Source organism: Mirounga angustirostris, unplaced genomic scaffold (assembly GCF_029215605.1).
Source record: "Mirounga angustirostris isolate CCGP_5_RB_7025 unplaced genomic scaffold, mMirAng1.0.hap1 SCAF_7, whole genome shotgun sequence".
Lineage (NCBI taxonomy): Eukaryota > Metazoa > Chordata > Mammalia > Carnivora > Phocidae > Mirounga > Mirounga angustirostris.
Genome location: NW_026991715.1, coordinates 123,957,604 through 123,980,107, shown reverse-complemented (window position 1 = coordinate 123,980,107; position 22,504 = coordinate 123,957,604). Strand labels below are relative to the sequence as shown.

Here is a 22,504-nt window from a genome sequence, read left to right as displayed (position 1 = left end):
TAACATCCTTAATGCAGATGCAAGGTATTTATCTTACTCATTTTTGTAGCATTATCCTTGCCCACTTCCTCCTCTGGCCCCACGCACCCAGAACAGTTCTGGACTGTCAGCATTCCGCAGATCCAATTTGCACTTTTCTCAGTAAAAATGGCTCTTCTCCCACAGCCCGAAGTTACTAGAACTCACCACGCCCTCCATTGGTGAATGCTAATTCCCCAAATCTCTTGCTTCTCCTTTTCTATCCACGGTTGCCTTTTCTATCCCTCGGTTGCCTTGGCCTCATCTCACCTTGAATCCCCACATTCTTCACATTTCCTTCTGCCAGAACTTTCCTTTGCCGGGAAAGAAACATTCTACCCCAATATTTCTTGGAAATATATCTTAGCATGCTCAAGATTTCTTCCACCTCATTCCCCTATATGCATCAGATGCCATGTCTGTTTCCTTGAGGAGGCCAAGCAGACCCTGCATAGCCTGCTGTCGTAGTTTGAGCCATTAATGCCTCCTCATTTCTGCCTCCCACCCCTCCAGAACACCATCATCTCTTTTTTTAGATCTTGACTTTTTAAAAATTCTTATCCTCCATCCATTCTCATGTTTTCCCGACACAACAACGGGAAACAGGCTTCTCTTCTCGCATTAAAGAACCTTGAGCAGAAAAAGCCCTGGATCCAGTATTCCAGCCTCCTTCACCAGAACTCAGGTGTCATTGCCACCCTTAATCGCATTTATTTTATTGCATCTATAAGGCAATAAAATATTTCAATCCACACACTGTGCAAACAGTTGGCTGCAGCCAGCTATAACTTATGAAGATTAAAAACGGGTTCCCAGGCTATTGGATGAGGTGGTGTTTGGGTTGCAAAGGGCATTTCTCCTGCACTTTTCCTGTCCTCTCACCTTGCTGAGGGACCCTCGGTTGCCTGGGCTTTTTCCGATTTGCTTTTGCATGGTGCTTCCTATCCCTTTGGATTTGAATTGGGCCATCTTTTCCCTTTCATTCTCTTTAAACTGCTTCTGCCTTGCACATGTCAGTCTGTGCTGATGTAAATAGTCTCCAGTCTCTTCTCTGCATGTTCACTGGAGATGTCGTGTGGTCCATTTACTGCCATACGTCTGCAGAGGAGTGCAGCATGGGGATCAAGTGTCCTGTCTGGGGCATCAGGCTGCACTGGAATGTTCTGCTCTGCCACTTTCTAGTTGTGGGTGAGTTGTTTAACATCTCTGAGCCCCAATTGCCTCATCTGGAGAGCAGGGCTAATAGGATTACTTAGCTTATAATGAACATTAACACTAGCAGTCATTATCATGGGCTCTTTGGCTCCAAGTGGATGATGAAACATGGGTTTTTTCTGCAGTGCTTGCATGCTGTATAGGATCTTAATACACCGCCCCTCATCACTATTTTTAAAACATGTGTGTGTGCGTGTATGTGTTTGGCAGAAGGTGTCTCTGGCAAGGAAAAGAACAGTAGGTTGAACACTCATCTCTATCTTGAACAATTTGGCCCCAGGACTCAGGGGTCGCTGAGGTTTCTGGGTCTATCCGTAGGCTTTGGGGCCACGAAGGATGCCTCTGGAATATTTGCTTGGTTTGCTAGACTCCCCTGAGAGTACAATAGGCCTTAGTACCCATCAGCAGCAGGATTCGAGGTGTGGTGGAAAGATCCAGTACTCTCCTCCCTCTGTGAGGTGTCACCAGTTCTCCAGGAATACACAAGAGCTCTAACTTCCAGGGGAATCCCATAATCCATTAAAGCTTTTAGAACTGGGTCCAAAATAAGCACAAAACCGGGACAACAAGTTCCCTCAGCCAATATTCCAAGGGCCAGAGGCTAGATCTTCAATTTGGACAGGAAAAAAAAAAAATTCAGAAGGTTGGGTGACCTGGGCATATTTGCTGTGTGACTCTAGGCAAATCAGTTGCTCTCTCTGAACCTTGGTTTCCTGATCTAAGGAGAGCGCTGGATCTGTGAGGAGGCTGAGGTTCACTGATCATTAAGATCTATATCATCATGACCATTTTGTGACTCTACAAAACAGTTCTTCATCAGCCAGGCCAGTCAGCTGCCCATCCTCATAGGCATCCATACCCATCCTGGATTTTGCAGTATACAATGGCTTTACATATTTTCTCTAATTTTCAAAGCACATTCAGAAAATACTGCTAATTCGAGAGCGGCTCTTGCCCATTGACAATAATGCTGCCTGATTTGCTTGAGGGGTTCGGTTGCAGCCCTCCAGGTTAGTGCCTGATAGAATGCTATGCTGCTACTCATACCCTCATCCCCAGCAGCTGGCCAAGCCCAGCTTAGGAGAAAAGCTTTTTACTTATTTAACCAGGACTTATGTGGCACTATTCTAAGACTATGCAAATATCAATTCATTTAATGTTCATAACCATATGAATTGAGGATTTTTATTATTCCCCTTATATAAATGGGAAACTGAGGCACAGAGAGGTTAAGTGGCCCAAGTCATACAGCCAGTGAGTAGACAATCTAGCTCTTACCTCTACATTAAGCTCCTGCTGTCAGCTCCAGGCACATGGGAAGGGGGGAGCGATCAGCTTTGCTGGACACTCAGCTCCGGCTCATGGTCTATATTTCTTCCCAACTTTACTGTCTTCAGTTTTTAAGGGCCAATCACAGTGAATCTCTTAGCAGACCTTCAGGCTTCCACCTCTAAGTGGCTATGGTATAATGGAAGATGCTCGTTCTTACAGTCCAAACACGTGGGTCACATCCCCACTCTACCTTTTACTGGTTCTGTGACTTCAGATACCCATCACCTGCCTCCACTAGTTCATTTTAAAACAAGGCTCAGCAACAGAGGGAAAATCAATAGACCACAAATGGTGAAGTATCTTAAAAATTATAAAAAGCGAACTAGAACTAAAGGGATAATTGGGACCATCTGGCCCCTTGCCTATTATGGTCACTTATTACACATTTGTTGAATGATCACAGACAAGAAGCAAGACAAAAATCAGGAGGGTATACTGAGGCATGAATGCATCCCGTAGGCAGTGGTAGCCCTAGCTAGGTTTGCATTAGGGAAACCGAACCATTATTTTCCTAAGACCATGTACCTTTAAAATGATCTGCTCTAAAAGGGCACATTTTCCTCAGAGAAGGTCAGAAGCTGGGTGCTTGGGAACCCACGTGTGTGTGCATGTCCAGTGGGAGCCAAGTGATGGGTTGAGCCCAAACCACAGGCCTGGGCTCTGGGGATGGATGGTGGAGGAAGCTGCTGGGTGTGGTTAGGACGGAGGCCTGTGTCTACTGAGGGCAACCATTCCTCCAAGGTGTCCTGCGACCTGGGTGACAAGGACCCAAATGGGTGCCAGCCAGAGCCGAGTTTTAGCTAAATCTAAATAAGAGACTTAAAATGCTTCCTTTTTTAAATCTCTAAACACGGAAGCTTGAAATCAGTAGCCCCTGATTCCACCCCAGTCTGCAGGGAAGGCCGTCCAGGGGGTCCCCGCTGGGGACAAGGGTAAGCTCTCCCGCCATTGCCGGCCCCTGGCTCTGCTGTGGCTCCAGGTTCAAGCGCAGCTTGACTCCATTGACTTGAACGAATTAGTGAGCTGCTGAATGTGAGCAGTGTCCCCTTTTCAGTGAAAAACAAATTTTTTTAAATAATAAAATAAACAGGTCCTGCTGGCTTAGAGGAAACCCTGTGAGCTTCCAGGAACCAACATTCCCCAGCTCCAGTGCATTTTGAGGAGCGGAGCGCGGTCTGCGTGCAGACGCCATCTGGTCTGTGTAAAGTTAGCAGGAACGGGACCACTGGGGCAGCGAGGGCTACTGAGAGACTGCCTATGGCTGATGAGGGAAAAAAACACGGCCGCACATACATTCAAGGAAGAGAGAGTGCGGGCTTGAGGTGAGAAATGCGGAGTCAGCATCCTTGAATCCCCAGATATTTTTAGAGGGGGCTTGGAAGGACAAAAATGACCAAAAACTCCCTACAGGCCCAGACAAAGCCACAGTGTGTTCCCATTTACCGCCAGCCTGACAGTCACACCCTTCGTGTCTTTTACAGTTAGGCTGGAGCTCAGTGAGTGGAAGGAACTTCCTATAAACAAAGACTAGCAGAGATCGCATGGCCTTCCTCCTCCTCCCCGGCAGGCAGCCAGGAGGTCAAACAACGGCTTAACCTCTCGTGTTAATTAACATTCTGGCTCCCTTTTGCAAACGAAGAGCCAGAGATCAACGATAAATAAATCAGTCATTGGAACTGGTGGAGGAAAGCTTGCAAGCAGGCTGGGGGCGGCCCTGTGTGCTAGCCACCCAGCCCCACAGCCGGATCCGTGGACTCTGAGGCTGAGGCCGCTTTCACCTCCCAGGCGGCAAGGTTCCGCTCTCCAGGGAACACAGCGTCGCTCTGCCCGCCCAGCCCCAAGCAAGGGCTGCAGTTCTTGAAGGCTGTGTTCGGGGTGTGAGATGGTGGAGACTCAGATTCTAACCCACAGCCCAACTGTGGGAGGAAGAGAACCACACGCAGGGTTTGGAGTCTCACTTCCTCTCCTAGCCTTCGCTCCCCGGGAGGGAGCCCTCTCACTCCTCCCTCCTTCCTGTTTATTTTCAGTACCTTCCTCCTATCCCCCAAAGTTGAGCTCCAGCCCCCCTGGCCTTCCCCCACTGTCCCACCATTCCCGGGAGCCCCTCACGTTCTCACCTGCCTCGGAATCTGGAACTCTGAAGGATGCAGTTCTTGGGTGGGCCCTACAGACCACCTCTAGCTGTCCCCTTTGTTAGTCCCTTCTGACTGGGGGCAAAATGATTGCCATCCTCATGCTTCATCCTCCTTCCCTGCCCACAACTACTGTGGAAGGTTCGTGAAGGCAGCTACTGAGCAGGACAGCTTTCGTGTATCTGCCACCGCCTATAAGATAGCAAACATTTTTTTAAGTTGAACACCTCTTCAGTCATATATCAGCTGACCATATTCTCCCCCCCTCTCCAGGTCAGGCTTGGCGGCTGCCCATCTGTATGTTGCCCTGCCTCCATCCAAACAGCACCCCTGTCTTTCACCCTGTGGTCAGCCTTACTCTTTGCCTCTTTGTCCCACCTTTCTCACAGGTCCTCCCCGGGGAAAGGGTCCTCGGAGGTCTTCTCTCCGCCTCTCCAGCAACCCGTGGACTCCCCAGGAGCTGGTCACCCAGCTGCTGCATGGATAAGTGTCACTTGGATGCTCAGTAAAGCAGAGGCATAGATTTTAGGAGATCATTGGTGGGGAGTTGGGTCTGGGAACCTAGCTTGGAGGACTGCACTCTGAGTCAGTCACTCTCACGCTACTCAGCGTGGACTAGGTCTTAAACTGCTTTTGTGTCATCCACAGGGTCAGACAGAGCTGACACTGGGAAAGGTGGTTGCTCAGAGCCACCAGCTGGTTGATTAAAACGAGGTGGGATTCCCATCCCAAACTGGCCTCCTGAGCCAGCCTATCTTCCACTGTAGGGTTAAGAATTTTCACCTGGGCCCCCCTGAAGTAAATGACCTTCACACAACACATCAGGAAAATCCCTTAAATTCCAAGCTAATTGAGAGATTCCGGGGATAGTTAGTAAATACTTCTCCCTTCTCTATTGAGAAGCAGCAAGAACAATAGTTGGCTCTCAGCCCACACAGCAAATATCATTCCACCAGAGTTCTCTGCAGCTTTTCAGGCTTCTACTATATACAGCATCTATGAAAATAGAAGTTTTCTGAAATAGAATTCCAAGTCTAAAAGAGAAAGTTTTATGATACCTGGAGGCAAACCATTCAGATGTTTTGAGTTAATTTGGCATGGCTGAAAGAATTTTTACATTTGCAAAAATATCAAAGTTCATTTTCTGCCTCCAAAGAGCTTTCAAGCTGTAATGAATTTGGCATGAACGTATTTCTCAATACGAGATTTTTGTGAAGACTAAAAAAATCCCCCAAAACAAAAAACAAACAAAAAAAGAAATGGAGTGTGAACTAATAAAGTAACAGATTTCAGAATCACGGAAGGCTGAAAGTAAAGCAATGCTAGACATTTCCTAGTCCAGACCCAACATTTTAAGTAGAGAAAACTAAGGCTTTGTCTTAGACTCCTAAGTAGTAACAAAACAACAATAGAAATCACAGTTCTTGAAGACTATTTATCCCAGGTAGGGGATTGAAGTGAAATATAAATGAAGTATACATAGGACGACAGAACTTAAAATACTCTTAGTGGGGCGAAGATGTCCTATGAATGCAACATGTATGCAGAGTTGCGTGGGGCGGGGGGGGGCAGAAAGACAGATTGAGGGACAGGGGATAAGGGTTCAGTGTCGCATCTTCAACACCTGAGCAGGTCATGACCGAGCTTTAGTGTTTTCATCTGTAAAGTCAAGGTAATAAGTTGGCTTGTTTTAAGGATGAAGTGAAGCTGTCTATGTGAGAGCACTCTCCAATCCTATCGTCTCTGTGATAGGACAACACACATGGAGTGCGTCCAGATGGTCTGCTTGGAGGGAAGTCTTCCCTTAGCTTAGTTCCTTCTGCCTCACCACCAAAGTAGAAGCCAATTTCTAATCTTGGTTCTTTCTGACCTTTTTGTCTTCTCTGATCCCACCCTGCCCCCCAAAGACTGCCCTTGTGGCCTTTTAATGGAAAAGGGATGCCCATTTCCATTCTGGATCCAGAAGAACAGAAGTATAAGCCCATATCTTGCATTTCTGTCTCCCAGGACCTACACAGTCTGCTGACCTACAGCAGTTCCTCAATGTTTATCAAATCCTACTGGAGGGAATAGAATCAAATGGAAAGGAATTGAATTCTATAAAAATGAATTCTATTCCTTCCCTCTCCAAACTGGTCTGCCTTTAAGAGGAGACCTAACAAAGAGGTTCTTATCTGATGAGATACAGATAAAACAAAACAAAACAAAACAAAATAGTGAGCTCTACCTATTGCCAAAAAGTGGGAATGATTTTTTTCTATTTATTTTTATTTTAACTGGGCTCTTCCCAGATCTACTGTCTACTTTTCCCAGGGAAAAACTGTCCTCGGAGGAAGTATATAGGTTTATGTGGGAGGATGGTGTTGATTTGCCACAAGATTTTGTTTGCAAGCTCTCATTACGGGCAAAATGATCATTATTTCTCTTTGGTGGCTCTGAAGTTTTTCTAAGAGCCATCATGAGGAGACTCCTAGGAAAGGCAGACAGCAACTCAAAGTAATCCTTTTTCTGGTTTGCTTTTATCATCTAGTCTAGAAACTGTGGCTCTTGCCACGTTCCTATCTGTGAGTTTGGCTTGGCTCTCCCCAAAAGGAGGTTCTCACTTGAACAGCACCTTGATACAATCCTAACTCAGCAAAACTTCCAACAGCAGGTACAAGACACTAAATATACCTGAGTCAAAGATGTTACAAAATTTTTCAAAGACCACAAGGGTTCATCAGCTTTGCAGGTTAGACTGTTTACCACGGCAAGGGCCAGGAATAAGGGGCGGGTCTCTCCTTGGAGATCTCAAGTCTTTGCCTGTGGGATGGACTCCCCCAACCCCTTATCAGAATACATGGAATGTTCTGGAATGTCATGGAATGCCCTGCACACTGGCCATCCTCCTGACCTCCGTGGGATGAAGTCTTCCCTCTGTCCCTAAGGAGCAGCCTCAACACTTGCACCTACTCTCCCCCCTTCTCCAGCCACAACAGAATGAGGCCTCATTAGGAAAGGAGGACTATACCACTATCTGAAAACACATGAACACACATTTTTATTTTACCCAAGAGCTACTAGAAGGGAGGAGAGTGGTGTCTGAGTGGTATCGGCTACTCTGGGTCATGACCGGAGCTGTACATGTTTTCTTAATAGCACTGGATATTTGTACAGGATGTTAGAGTTTACAAAATTATTTTCACCGGCATTGTCTCATTTGATTGTGGCACCCCATGACTTAAGGGGATTGTGGCCCTCATTTTAGAGATGAAGAAACAGAAACTCAGAGAAGGTCTCCAGATCCAGCGCTTTTCTACCCCCCCCCCCCCCAGGCGTCTAGCAGTGATGGAGAACAGGCAGCTGGAGAAAAGTCAGGTCAGCTGACCGCCATGTTCGGCAACACCGTGAAGGAAGGAAACAAATTCTGAGCCCCTCTGTGTCAGGCAGGGGCCGGATATTCTACATTTTCTCACTGAATTCCCCCAGCTCCGGCTTCCTGGGTGCAAATCCCAGCTCCAACACTTCTTAGCAGGGTGGCCTTGTAGGCAGGTTATATGCTCCGTCTGTGCCTCAGTCTCTCCACATGTAAAAGGAAGATACCGACATGCCCTCCTTAGACTGTTATCGTGAGGTTTAAATCAGGCAGCCCACTAGAACACATAACCCTGCGGGAAGTTAAGAACTCACTGCATATTACCAATTATCACTACTGTTATTTCCCCTTGTTTTAACAGGAAGGAAGAATGCTCATGAAGATTAACATTGCAGAGATTAGACCGAAGTTTGCCTCCAAAGACCTGATTTTTTGCTGCCTTCAGGTATCTGTTTACTTCCTACGTTCTGCTCTTTTTCGTCCTCCTGGACCCTTCCCCCTTGGCAGTTAGCCTGTTGCCCTTCGAAGTGTTCCTGATCCTGGGCTGCCTGCAGGAGAATAATCTGAGACCCTCCCATATGGACAGAATCAAAATTTCTGGAGCCGGGGGCCCAGAAATCTGCATTGCTTCACAAGCAGAGCAGATGACTCTTTTGCACTCCGAGGAGGTCAAGAGCCACTGACCCAGATGGACCACTTCGGCAGCTGTCACTGCCCAGTCCTCCCCACCTCCCCCTTCACCCAGGAAGAGCTCCAAATCTGTGTTGCTGTAAACACTCCCTCCTCTGCACAGTCCCCATCTGCTCCTTCACGATTAGCCATGATTAGCAATACAAGGCTGATGCCAGCTCACTCCGTGGTGACTGGTCATTCAATCCACTTCGAATAATGGCTTATTGCAATGATGGCGTATTTTGCCTCCAAATCAGGCAGGCTCACGAGAGCAGGTAGGGCACAGAGAAGGGGAGGAGAAGCAGAGGGTCAGGCAACCTCCATTTCATGCACAAAGACCCACCAGGCACAAAGATGCAACAACTACCCACCTCGAAAATCTCCAACTGTACTGAGGTCAAGCCTACAAAAATGAGATAACACAGCAGGCAGGCCAGCACAAAAAGGAGAAACTAAATCAGTATTTGCATTAGAATTTTATCTTATCTCGCAAGGACAGCAGATCCCTTCCAGAGAGGAGGCCAGGTGTCAGTAACCACATGCTTTCACTTATGCCTGCTTTGCAAATAATAGCCAACCACCCCCACTCCCATCCCTGTGTCTACCATAAAGCTTTTACCAGCTGACCCTCTGAGAGTAAGACTGAGCCTTAAATTGCAACCCCAAGCCAAACCATATTTCTGGGTTTTTATGGTAATTCCCCCCCCCCCCCAAACCTCTTCTTAACTAGACTTAACCTCTGGTTCTGTAAACAGCTGAAGATCCTAATTCCTGAGAGGATATCAAAGATCCGTACTTCAGTGGGGGAAGATGTTGAGGGTGTAGGGCAGAATGGAAGGAAAACAAGCATTAATTATTAAACACCTACAAGATTTTAAAAATTACATACCATTTGGCACTTATCCTGTCCAAAGTACTCTGTCCCCATTAAAGGCAAGGAAAGGCAGGCTTCTCGCCATGGTGAATTTGCCTGATTATGTTTTCTCTCTCCTAAAGCGGGAAGGATTTGCCTTCACTGGTTTAAAAACACGCTTCCTCCGGGTGGGATGCTCTGGATGGGAACGCAGTTGCCCTATCTGCATTGATTCGAGGCAGTCTCTTATTTTACAAACTGGACTTGGAACCACTTAACAAAAGGCACTCTGCAAATACATGTGGCGAATATGCAAGTCAGCTCTACAGCCCTGGGCATGTTCTTAGACCAGAACAAAAACCCTGTTCTCAGCTTTATTTTGCTGGCTGGAGCTTGGAGCAAGGCAGCAGTTCAGGGTCCGCCTTAGGAAGGCAAGGTTGGACCTAAAGAAGTTCCTGAGGTGCCTCGCCCTCCACAAATGGGTACGCTTGGGTTTACCCACCATGTTTTCCGTATCACTGAATTTCTGCTACAGGTTTTATGTTACTGTTGCAATTATTGTCATCTAATAATGCGGATAATGGGTGTTGGGGTCTGGGCTGGGAGGTCCAGTCACTGCCATCAGGGGCGCTGTCCTCCTGTGGCACTCAGATCTCAGGTGGGGATGGTCCAGGTGAGTCATGCCCAACAGCCCCTTAGACCCTGGTGAGGCACCCAAAATCAGAGGCCAAATCATGCTCAGATACCATCTAGTCCAACTCCCTCCCTCATTTTACAGATGGGTAAACTGAGGCCCAATGGTCGGGTGTCACTATGACACAGTGAGTTGGTAGCTGCACAAAGGTAAGAATTTGGGCCCTGTGAGTCTTAGTCCAGAAACAGCCATGTTGCTCTTTAAGCTTACAAAGAATAGAAACAATATGAACACATTTTCTGAAGTTTTCATCATCTTAAAAAGGAGAGAGACAAAAAGGGTAAAGATCAAGAAGCAAGTAATGTGCAATAGTGGGGTGGGGTGGGGCAGAGTGGTCTGAGCTCAGGCTCTGAGATGGCACACAACTTGGATCAGCCACTTAGCTGATGGGTGGACTTGGGATTTACCTAATCTTGTTGAGCCTTAGCCCTCATGTTTAACAGAGATAACAGTGCCTACTTCACGGGGTTGTGTTAGGATTGAAGGAGATAATACTCAGGTCCTGGCACACACAAAATACTTAATAAATGTTGGCTCTTATTACAACCCCAGTGCAGATGTCCAAGGACTTAAATAGACTGCCAAGGCATCAGTCCTGGGGGGACTGTCCTTAAGCCAGACTTCTTCCTTGCCAGCTCCTCTTTCCGGTCCAGGACCCTGGCTGCCCACGCCCTCCCCTCCATCCCTCCAAACAAGACAGTCATGATGATGTTAGTACTCAGCTCCATGGATCCTTCCAGAGGGGAGGCAATGTACTGAATGCAATGTCCTCCTGCAACTAGAAATGAAGTTGCAGGAGGACATGGGATAAAGGGTACTGGTAAGGAAATGACAGTGGGAAGTTTAGGAGAGCTACTTACGGGGTTCCTTTTATCTGTTATCACACGCTAGGACATGTAATAAAGCCTTTATAGTATAGAGAATATGAAATATAATCAGCAGCATGCCAGTCTCCATGGCAGTTACGCTGGTAACAAAATGAATGCCCATTACTTTTCTCTTCCCTTGCCCAAGTCATTAGACACCCTGGCTTCATGCGTAAGGTTGGTTTTCTCCCCTCCAAGACCATTAAAACTATCCCTGAAAAGGTGACTTACATGGCATTCTAATCACTAGGCCTCTGCTCAGTTACTGTATAGTGATAATTAATATTTATAAAGATGACCCTGGTTCAACACAGAAAGATCAAATTAAGATTCACTCAATATAAATAATATGCATACATAATATTAATCCAGTAGAGTTTTTGTGAGAAATACATTTGATCATGTTCTGAGTCTCTGCAAGCTGTACATCTGTGATGCACATTAAGCCGTATGTCCGTGGTGCACATTAAGCCGTACGTCCGAGGTGCACATAAAGCCGTACATCCGAGGTGCATATAAAACCATACATCCGAGGTGCAATAGCCACACCCTATTTTCTGGCTCTATCAGAAAATACAATTCACTCTTTTTCTTAACTCCAGATCTGTAGTTTTCCTTTCGAGTCCCCACTTACCTTCTTGCGAAATATGTGCCCAAAAGGACAACAGGATAACATTTTCTCAAGACCGTATTTGTTTTGCTGAGCGTATCTCTGCTTCTGGCTGCCGCCCAGCTGCTGGGGACCCTGGGGGCTGAGAGGCTGAGGTTCCAACGTCTCAGTTCAAACCCCAAAGCACAGCGGATTTTCATCTGGGTTTCAGAGGAGTCATTCTCTTCATTTTGTTTCTGGACACAGGCGCTGACCCCCCCCAGAGATAAGAACAAACAGAATGTGTTCTGTCTTCCCAAAGATGCTACATCAGCATGTATTTCCCACTTAAAGCTTTTAAGCGTTTGACTTACACACTTATGAACACCCCCAGTGGACCGTTAGGGTTTGGTTTAATCCCCAAGAAAACTGGCATTAAAATAGACCTTTTCCCGGCAATAATCATCTCATTTATGATAAATTATTCTATTCTCAGTACCTTTGAGACACATGAGAGCTTTTATGTAATAAAGAAGCCATTTATTTCCGAATATTTTAATGCATGTTTCCATATTTTTCTCATTTTTAATGCAAGGGCCATTGACAGTCCTGTAAGAGAATGTCTTTTAAAAGCAAATTTATGGCAAATCTTCCAGTGAAATGGGTGGCAACATGCATCATTGCGCCGCTATACCACCAAGAAGAACAGGGCAGAGATGTTCTAATTCTCATTTATGCGCATAAAAGTGTAACCTCTACAGAGAAAGACAATGTTATTGGGTAAATTGATAAGAGATGGAAGACCTCTGGTCAATCTGTGCCCCATCCTTTGACTTGCTGTATGTACTTAGCCAGTGCTCGGTCTCGTAGGCCACATCTGAAATACAGGAAGGAGGCGCAGCAGCAGGCGCCGGGGAAGATCACGAAGGCTCCTGAGGAAAAGAAAGTCAGGTCGGAGCCTTTACGTGTCAACTGGAAAGAGAAGCTGTTTTGAAAGAGCTGAGAATCAAGGAGCAGAGAGAAGGGCCTTCGCTAGAAGTTGGATTATTTTGATTTTCTAAACTTCCATGTCAGAGCTACTTATTTGGATGCCACCACGATGGTGGTTCTTGACTGGGAAGGCAGTAGTGGGGTCTGGCAGCAGAGACAGTGTCAGCATCTAAATGTACACATATCTCTGGTTCTGTGATGCTCATTTATGCTAGACTCTTGGAGCAGAAAAATATTTTGAGACATCTCCTCAGATATGTCATTCTGATATGCTTCCTGACTAAGAACCACCGCACTAGTACAGATATGAGATTTATTTTAACCACCATTGTAGGTATTTCTAAGAGACAAGAAAGTGGATCCCTGGCCTGAGCGGTACAGCATTTCTGGGATAGGAAGCCAACTCTCATGGTTAGCTTTCCGGTGTTCTTCTGATAGAAAGCTCTGTGCCTTTTCTGGACAAGAGTACTGTCCATCAGTCATACTAAGCCTTTGTCTTTAGTCTAGCTGGTCCGAAGTCACCCTCTGGATAAACCACAAATGGGCTTGGTAAAGAGTCTATAGAGCAGGGATCTAGTTTTAGTTCTGGCCAGATGAGGCATTTTGGGATTGTCACCCAACACGGCACTAAATATTGCCTCCAGGCCTCCCAGTGCCCTTCCCAGCACCTGGAAAAGGTAAACAATGTGACAAGACAAGAGGGACAGGATAAGTCAGTATGAGGATGATTTAGTGACAGCAAAAGCTAGAAGGAAAGAGCAACCCAGGCTTTGCCCTCCTCCGTGAGCCAGGCACCGTGCTACGTGCTGCCTCTGGTAGGACGGAGACGTCTAGCAGGAAGTGTCGAAGGAGCTGGGATCATGCGGACGGTCTACTACAGTAGTGAGTAGCACGTATGCTGCGAGCCCTAGAAACGAGCAGTGCAAATTATGATGTGTTGTAAGTATAAACTGCATAGCAGTTTTAAAGATTTCGTACAAATTTAAAAAATATAAGTTACCGCATTAATAATCTTTATATTAAATATATGTTGATCTGCTATTTTAGACATTGGGTTCAATAAAATGTATTGGTAAAATGAATTCACCTCTTTCTTTTCTCCTTGTTTAAATGGGTGACCACCAGGATGCCGGGGTGGCTCAGTTGGTTAAGCATCTGCCTTTGGCTCGGGTCATGATCCCAGGGTCCTGCAATCGAGCCCCGCATCGGGGTCCCTGCTCAACGGGGAGCCTGCTTCTCCCTCTACCCCTCCTCCCTGCTTGTGATCTCTCTCTCTCTCTCTCTCTCTCTCTCTCTCATACTCTCCCAGTCTCTCTCAAATAAATGAATAAAATCTTTAAAAACAACACACACACAAATGGGAAACCACTAGAAAACTCAAAGTTCCGTATGTGAGGCTTGACCTTGGGGCTCTCATTATCCTGCTGCTGGGTGCACGGGCCTCAGACTGTTAGTCAGAGTCAGCTCTGAAGTGTGGGAGGGGAAGCGAAGACCTCTGATTGAAAGTGATGATCTGCCGTTACCCAGGACCTCGCAAACGTTCCAATGCTCTTCATATGGAATGAGCCTCTGAGTTGCTGAATGTCAACGGAGGCACATGCCTCCACCAGGGCTCCACCAAAGGCACAGGCTTTGACCAAGGGCCCCCGGGAAGAGCTCGGCATCCTCTCCCAACGGAGAGAGGAGCTGAGTCCCTGTGCAACCAGGAAAGTGGTGATAAGAAAGTGTGCGGTGCTCCAAAGCTGCGGGAAATGGCTGCAGGGGGCAGTGGCGCTAAAATGTGGGCAAGGGGCGAAGGACCTGGAGAGACCAGGAACCAAAGAGGAATCTGTGTTTGCACTTACCAACCTTGACATTTCAAAAACTGCACAGGAATTCTGTTGTAGTAAAGCAGATATTCACTGTACCCTTCAGAGTGCCCAGTCCTTTGTGAAGTGTTGCCATGCATCAGCTCCTCAAATCCTATGAAAAGCCCTATTAGGCAGGCATTAGGATTATCCCGGGGTACGAATGTAGAAACCAAGCCTTGGAACTTGCTGTTTTCACATCTGCTAAGTAGCAGAGCTGGGGCTTGAAGCTCAGAGTCTAGTCTACCCCTGCAGACCATGGTCTGCACCAAAGCACAGCTCAAAACACAGGGGCTCCAATCTCAGGAGGCTTAGGGGGCCTTGGGGAGAAGACAAGGGAGAGGGGGATACATCCCAACCATATTCCCTGGAATCATTTTCAGGACAATCCTGGGAGCTGGGACCACAAGGAAAGGAGATGGAAGTAAGTAGCTGGGAGTTGACAGTCCCTGTTTGGGGGACTGAGCCAGAAATGCAGGTACAACGTCGCCGCTGAGCATGTGGACTCTGGAGGCCACTACCTGAGTTTGAATCCCACTGTGACCGCTTCCTAACTGGGTAGCCAAAGGCAGTCCCCCAAGCTATAAAGTTGGTTAATTCTAGCAGCTGCCTCGAAGAGCTGCAAGAATTAAATGAGATAGATGCCTAGAAAGTGCTCAGTAAGGCACATAGCGAGTCCAGCAGTGAACACTGGCTGTTCTTACAACAGGGCGGGTTTGGGAGAAAGCTCTCAAGTGTGGCTGCCCATCACCCTTATCGCCACCTGCCCCCCACAGGTATGGGGAGTCAGTATGTTTAGAGTCATGAAATGTTGAAGTGCTCAAGAGCAAGCCAGCTTTGCCCTGTGGCAGGGAGAAGAGGTGCAAAAGAAAAATGCTGTAGGCTTGGGCCTTCCTCCTCAGGAGATAACAGAGTGTTGAGATGTTTGAGGACACCTCCTAGATGCTTCTCAGTGCAAAAGCTGGGGTCAGTTTGACCTTCCTTTGCCCATAGTAAGGAAAGAGCACTTTGCCCCGAGCGGGTGAAGCATCTTTTGGGGAAGAGGACTCGCCAGGTGCTGTCGGCACAGCTCCGTGGCCTGGCATGGTGAAGTGGGCCAGCAGTGTGCCCAGGAACGGCCTGTATTGGACACTGGGTGGGCTAGGTCAGCACACAGGGTAGAGGCAGGACTGAGGAGCCTCTGCTCTTAGCGGTCAGGGAGTAAAATGGTCACAGCAGGCCACAGAAAAAGAGGACCTTGGGGGGCTTCTGGAGGCTTCTTAAGTAGAAACTCTTTCCACTTATAATCCATGTAACCCACTTCCTTATCTTTGGAAGGGCTGTTTAGAAGCTAGAGATACCTAAGTGTGGTTTTCTAAGACTTGGTGCATCACCTAGGAGGAGTTACTCTGAAGCTCAGGCCAAGATGGCCGCACAGAAGGAAATTTGACTGTGGTCAGTGGAAGTGAAGGCAGCACTGGCTGTTGCATTACAGAGGGGCCACATGCTGGTTCACCTTGGATGGGAACAAAGGAGACAGGGAATCTGGGGCCAGACCTTGAAGGGTGGTCTCTCCTTCCTTCCTGTTTCTCTATTAAAGACTACATGTGGGGCGCCTGGGTGACAGAGTCAGTTCAGTGTCCGACTCTTGATTTTGGCTCCGGTCACGATCCCAGGGTCAGGTCATGATCTCAGGGTCGTGAGCATGTTGGGCTCCATGCTCAGCGAGGAATCTGCTTGAGTTTCTCTCTCCCTCTCCCTCCACCCCTCCCCACTGACACTCACTCGTGCTCTCTCTCTCTCTCTCAAATAAATAAATAAATATTTTTTAAAAAAGAGTACATGTAACAGACAGCCTAAACTCTGAGCCGAGAAAAGCAGGCCCCTGGTTACTACTGGCAAGAATGATAACATCTCATCAAGGACGAGATTCCCTATCACAACAGGGAGTCTCAAATTAGTCAAAGACTTGGAATGGTTTCCTGATAAATGAAATGTAATCAATTATGGTGACTTCTTTTGGGGATGTCAAATGTCTAGTTCCTTTCTCTTTGTTTTCTTTGGATTGCCACTGAGGTCAAGTGCAAAGTTGTTGATCTCACCACAATAGCCCAGAATACACGAGCACATCTGTGGCCCAGGACACAGCACTCAAATGACCAGATGTAAAATGTGGTGCTAAGTGAACTGAGCAGCTAGGGAGACACAATCTGGCAACAATCATTAGCTATTAGAAAGCTATATATATAATATTAGAAAAAAATATGTATATATCTTTTAAGTGATATTTTAAAAAGATATGACAACACAAAATGTTGGAGCAACTTCAACTCTCATACATTGCTGGTGGGAACAGAAATAAATATTACTTTAGAAAACTGTTTGGCAATATCTCCCGAGCTTAAACATGTGAATATCTATGTTCCAACAACTCCAATCCTGTGAATATACCTAACAGAAATATGTACAGATGTGCACCAAGACACATGTATAAGAATGTTCACAAATTCAAAAAAGCCAATACATGGACATCTCTTTTGCACGACTTCAAAATCCACTTGACCTTACCTTTGTTGTCACAGCTGATTCCAGGCAGACTTTGGTGAAATCAGTAATGCCTTGCCTAGGACCTGCAGCACATACATTGGACTTCCTGCAACGTAGCCTTTCTGACTTGGGATTCCCTTGGAAAACTCATGCACGCACAACCTGGAAGAACAGAAATTATGCTTGTGGGATCATCCTTGGCCCACGGGAGGCAGGAGCCAATGGGCAATGGGTAAATGTTTCCACTTCTGTCCTCCCTGGTGAAGTTCTGAAATGCGTTTCACAGGATTGAGCACCAGCTGACTACAATAGTGGTTAACTTAGTGACACATCCATAAATTGGGCTCCCTTCTTCCATGTCACTCTCTGTGGCCTGCTGACCAACTCCCAAGAAACACATTCTTGAACGAAGTGTTCACAGGTAAACCTCTGTCTTATGCTCTCCTTTTGGGGGAACAGGCTAAAATAGTTCAATTTGGAAAACCTCCAATAGTAGAATGAATGAATGAATTGTGGAATATTTATAGGAAGAACTGTGGAGAAGAACTCTATTCCCAAAAATGACTGGAACTCACAAATAGAATGTCAAATCAAATTGCCTAGACATAAAAGAATATATATACTTTCAAGTGCAAAGTTGTTGAATATATATATATATATATACATATATATATATATATATATATATATATATATATATTCAAAAGCAGGCAAAACAAAATTACAGTGTCAGAAGTTGGGAGAATGATTACCTTTGGGAAGGAGGAAGGGGGCCGTAAGGGAGAAAGTACAATGGAGCCCCTGGTTATACTGCCAATATTCTCTTTCTTGAATTAGATATTGTTAAGTGAAGCTCACTTTATGATAATTCCTTGAGCTGGGATTTTAGGTTTTGCACATTTGTGTTATACTTGAATAAGAAAAGTTGTTAAAAGGGCTTAAAGTCAAGATTGTGATGACTGATCTTCTTCCCCTACTCAACAATGCACAAGCTTGCATTAGGATCACCATTTAAAGCCATAGTCTATTATAGGAGATGAAAATTCCAGTGCCTTCCCTAGCCTGGGGGTAACATAGATAGGTGATGATGGCCCAGTGGGACTGTGTTTTTCTAAAGAGGGTGAATTCTCTTTAATTCCAGCTATTTAAGTTATGGTGATAAACTGGCACTCCAAAAAAAAAGAAGAAAAACAGTAAGTAAGCAAGTGAGCAAGAGGGAAGAGAGAGAGAGAGAAGGAAAGATGGAGGGAGGAGGAAGAAATAAGGAAGGAAAGAAAAAAGGAAGAAGGATGGAAGGGAGGGAGGGCAGAGGAAATAAAACTCTCATTTGTCATCCGGCCAGTATCTGTGGTGTAAACAATCCCATATGGCTGGCTTCAGGCCACCAAGTGTTTCCCAGTTGGCCCATAGCATTCCTGAACACTCTACAACTGGTTCTGATGGGCCGGTCTGAGTGGGCTCCGACACACCACCAGCCCTGGCCAAGAGCTGCCATCTGTGAAAATGGTTCCAGTGTGTCCCCATCTTGGAATTTTTCAAAAGAAGCCAGAAATCTGGATTTGTAGGTGAAAACCCTTGCTTTTTAAAATGATATCAGCTCATCTAAATTTTTCAAAAACACTTTACAAACTAAGAAAAAAAAAAAGCACATCTACAAACTAGATTTGGCCCAGAAAATGCCAGTGTTTGACCTCTGGCCACAAGCTAAACCTTTTCAGGAGAGTTTTCAGCCTCACTGATGCAGCATAACCCTTTGGATACATAGGGTGAGGACTGACTCCGAGTGGCTGAATGGTGCGGTGGGGTCCTACCTGGGTTCTGGCCCCAGTTTTCACTATTGCAATTGTTTTACTGACCCAAGCCTCAGTTTCCCCAATCGGGTTAGGATGCCTTCTGAACTTCTTGTGGCAGAACTTCTTCTCACAACTGAACTTTTAGGGTATCTCCTCGTATCAGAACCTCTAGGATAACGTAATGAGCATAAAAATCCATGAGGCTATCCTTTGGGACTGGACAGATTTCACAACATGGCAGAGATAATCCAGTGGTGCCCGGTCATTGGACAGAGATTGCAGGTCACTCATCAAAGAGGAGGTGAGGTTTCCCTCAGGCCATCAGTAGAACGATGTCCATTGGCCTGCGGGGAAGTCCAGTCTGGGTGCTCCCTAGTCCTCAGACTTCTTGATTTCTGGAAGGTGACAAGTCCACTTTCTTGAAAGGACACAGATTATGGCAGGAAGACCTGAGCCTTGGAGTTGGTCAGACTTAGGCTTGCACCGTGTCTCTGCCATTTGCTAACTAGGGACTTCAACCTCACTTTCCTCCTGAGCTCCTCCTACCTCACAGGGATTGTGACAAGAAGCATCAGCTATTTAAAGTGTCCAACTCTGTTTCTGCAACAGTGTCAAATAAATGATAATCACCACGCTCCTCATTACGATTTATCAAGGCATCTTCGTAGAGGTGCTTGACAGCCAACAGCCCAGATAGTCATGAAAATTTAATCTTATGCTTCCCTTTGTGCACTCTGTCTTCTTTACTCTGTTATTTTAGAGATCCAGCCAGAGCTAATATTTCTACAGATCCAGACAGGTCTGGACACAGATATTCTGATCTAATACAAAATTTATGGGCTCCGGAATGCTCACAGAGACATGCCGCTATGTATTCTGCTGCAGAAAATTCACATACGAGGAGGCAAAGATTCAAACTTGGAATATCTGAGAAGACAATTAGGTCCCTTCATTTGGGTTGTTAACTTATTTTGAAATAATATGTATAGGTTCCCTAAAGACAGGATCTGTAACTATATCAGAGCCTGAGACAAAGGGGAAAATCATTCATACTGATCCTGTTCTTATTTAAAAGTTTGATGTTTGTTCATCATGGCTTTTTTTCATTAATTTTTATTTTAAAAATATTGCATTAAATATTATCTTGATCACTGCATTGTTGGGTGCCTATTACATTTTGTACTGCTTCACCCGCGTCCCAGACCTGCTCTCGGTCACAGGAGTACCCTAAATCAACAGCTACTTGGAAGGATTTTTATGTTTTTGAGAATTTCTAGTTGAATTCAATCAAGAATAAAATTCAAGTCTCCTTACATAGTGAGGCAGGTTTTTGTGAAGAAAGCCTTGCACCAGGAGTCAGAAAGCCTGGCTCTACTTTTAATCTGGGCATATTAAATCACTTGAGTACCTTGCTAGACTTTTCGGAAAAGTCTGTTTCTTTGACTCTAAAATAAGGATAGGCACATGCATACTTTCTTTGCAAGGCTGGAATACCTAAATGTTTACTAAAAGAGTACATTAAAATATTCCTTTTGACTGCTGAGTTTTTTGGTATGCCCCATCCATATGTGCAAGGAGGGCTAGTAAGCATCTCCCTGTGGCTACCTCCGGGGCATTCACTGGGCTCCCCTGGTTATTCCCTGGGCTATCTGGGAAGGCTGGGTAATTAGGCTTGGCAGCTACTCAGCTAGGACCGACACTCTAATTAATTGTCCCAGGAGAGACTGCTATTAACAGTGCTGCAGGGGAACTATTAGGACCATCGTAACCTCTGCCTCTGTAGACCCAGTCTCTCTGTCACCCTCATGGAAAGGCTTCCACTCAGCACTCTTGACTCTGCAAACCTCCTCCTAATCAAAGTCTTGCATGGGTGCATCTAAGGAGGCCAGGCCTATGCTTCTAGCCAGCTGCAAAGGAATTTGGGAAAAGAAGTTTCTGGCTCCTTCCTGGGGAAATGGAATCATAAATCTGGAAATTTTCAAACCGACAAGGGGTCCTGGGAAAGTGCTGAGCTGTTAGATGTCATGATGGATGTCCCCGGGAAAGCAGAGGGGAGCGGGGGGGGGGGGGGGGGGTGGCTTTTGTAGGCTCGAACAGCATTCACGGGCGTATGTGCAAACACAGAGGCAAGGGACCAAATGTGCACTTGGAAAATCACCTCCCTCTCCCCTGAAGCCACACAGGCTTGAAGCTACCCCTTCTTGCATGTCCTGGAAACAAAAGTGTTTATGAGAACCTAGGCTGATAACTCCTGGTGTCCCATCATCCACTTCAACCCTCAGATTCCCCTATTTCCTGGTAATCTGATAATAACGTGACTGTCTTGCCCCCACGGGAGGCTCTCTGGACTCGTTAATCTAAAAATCCTTGGGAAATGCATCTGCTAAGGCCTAGAGCCAACTGTCATCATGGTCAGCTTCCAGACAGGCAGCAAAATATTTTCAAGTTCTAAAATCCTGTCCCTCGCCCATCACTTTACCTAGCCTGGCTAAAATCTCTGTAGAGGACACCAAACAAACAAACAAACAAACAAAAAAACCCCTCAAAATGACTGCCCTGTCTCTTTTATATAGATTACCAGGGGCTCAGGGCTCCAGCACAAGAAGGTGTGTGTGAAATGAAACAGTGAAGTCCCCAACAGCACGTCCTCCCCGGAAGCTTCTCCTCTTCAGCAGCTGCCTGTGTGCGTGTGCGTGCGCGTACATGTGCGTGCGTGTGCGTGTGCGTGTGCGCGTGTGTGGTTGCTTTGCTCCTTCTTTTATATTGTGAATTGATTGATACTGAGGACCAGAACGCATCTCTGCCTCCCCCCACCCAACACTATCTCAAAAAAGATAGTTAACAATTTTTTTTAAATAACTTTTATTTTTATGCAATCATCTTCCTTTACTCCTTTTCATCACAAATGTGTTGGTTTTTCCACAGAAAGAATATAATAAGTGGTGACTATATCCTAAGGGGAACATCACAAAGGCCTATTGAGTCAATAGTATTGTGGACAGTTGTTTATTGTAGAGGAAGGAGATAAGAAAACTCTTTTTTTTTTTTTCTACACTACTACTTAAAATCAATACTCCCAAGTAAGAAATTATTTCAGAAAGATTCTATAACTTGAAGGAGGCTGGAACTCGAAGATCAGGTCGCTTCAGAGGAGAAGCAGGAAGCAATGGAGCATCTGTGGGTTCCTTAAAAGACTCTACAGATGGCAGGGCGCCTGGGTGGTTCAGTCAATTGAGCATCCAACTCTTGATGTCAGCTCAGGTCATGATCTCAGGGGCGTGAGATGAGTCCCAGGTTGGACTCTGCACTCAGGGGAGTCTGCTTGAGATTCTCTCTCTCCCTCCCCTGCTCATGCATGCTCTCTCACTCTAAATAAATAAATTAAATCTTAATTTTAAAAGAAAGACTCAATAGATGTGAAGTTCAGGCAAACCAGAAGATGCCAACACTGGCTCTTTGTTTAATCTAATTTCATTCTAAACACCGGGGCAGTTAAATCTCTAAAGCTATTCTTAGGTTTATTAGACTTAATACAGCTTGTCTTTTGGCTCACAAATGGGACCAAGAAAGGAGAAGGAATGCTCTTCTCCAGGAAGGCTTTCCCATCTCCCACCTCCAACTT

General features: G+C 45.9%; 1 long non-coding RNA gene across 2 annotated transcripts in view; it reads right to left on the bottom strand.

Moving 5' to 3' along the window:
- LOC123833673 (uncharacterized) overlaps positions 1-22,504 on the bottom strand; it is a 198,081-nt gene that overhangs the window by 71,967 nt on the left and 103,610 nt on the right. Inside the window, exons 9-10 of one of the 2 annotated variants that reach the window (XR_010413309.1) lie at positions 17,111-17,251; positions 12,009-14,690 (exon numbers count right to left, since the gene is read on the bottom strand). This is a non-coding gene — a long non-coding RNA (uncharacterized LOC123833673). Of the gene's footprint in view, positions 1-12,008; positions 14,691-17,110; positions 17,252-22,504 lie in introns of those variants that run through there. The other variant, XR_010413310.1, reaches the window with a different exon arrangement.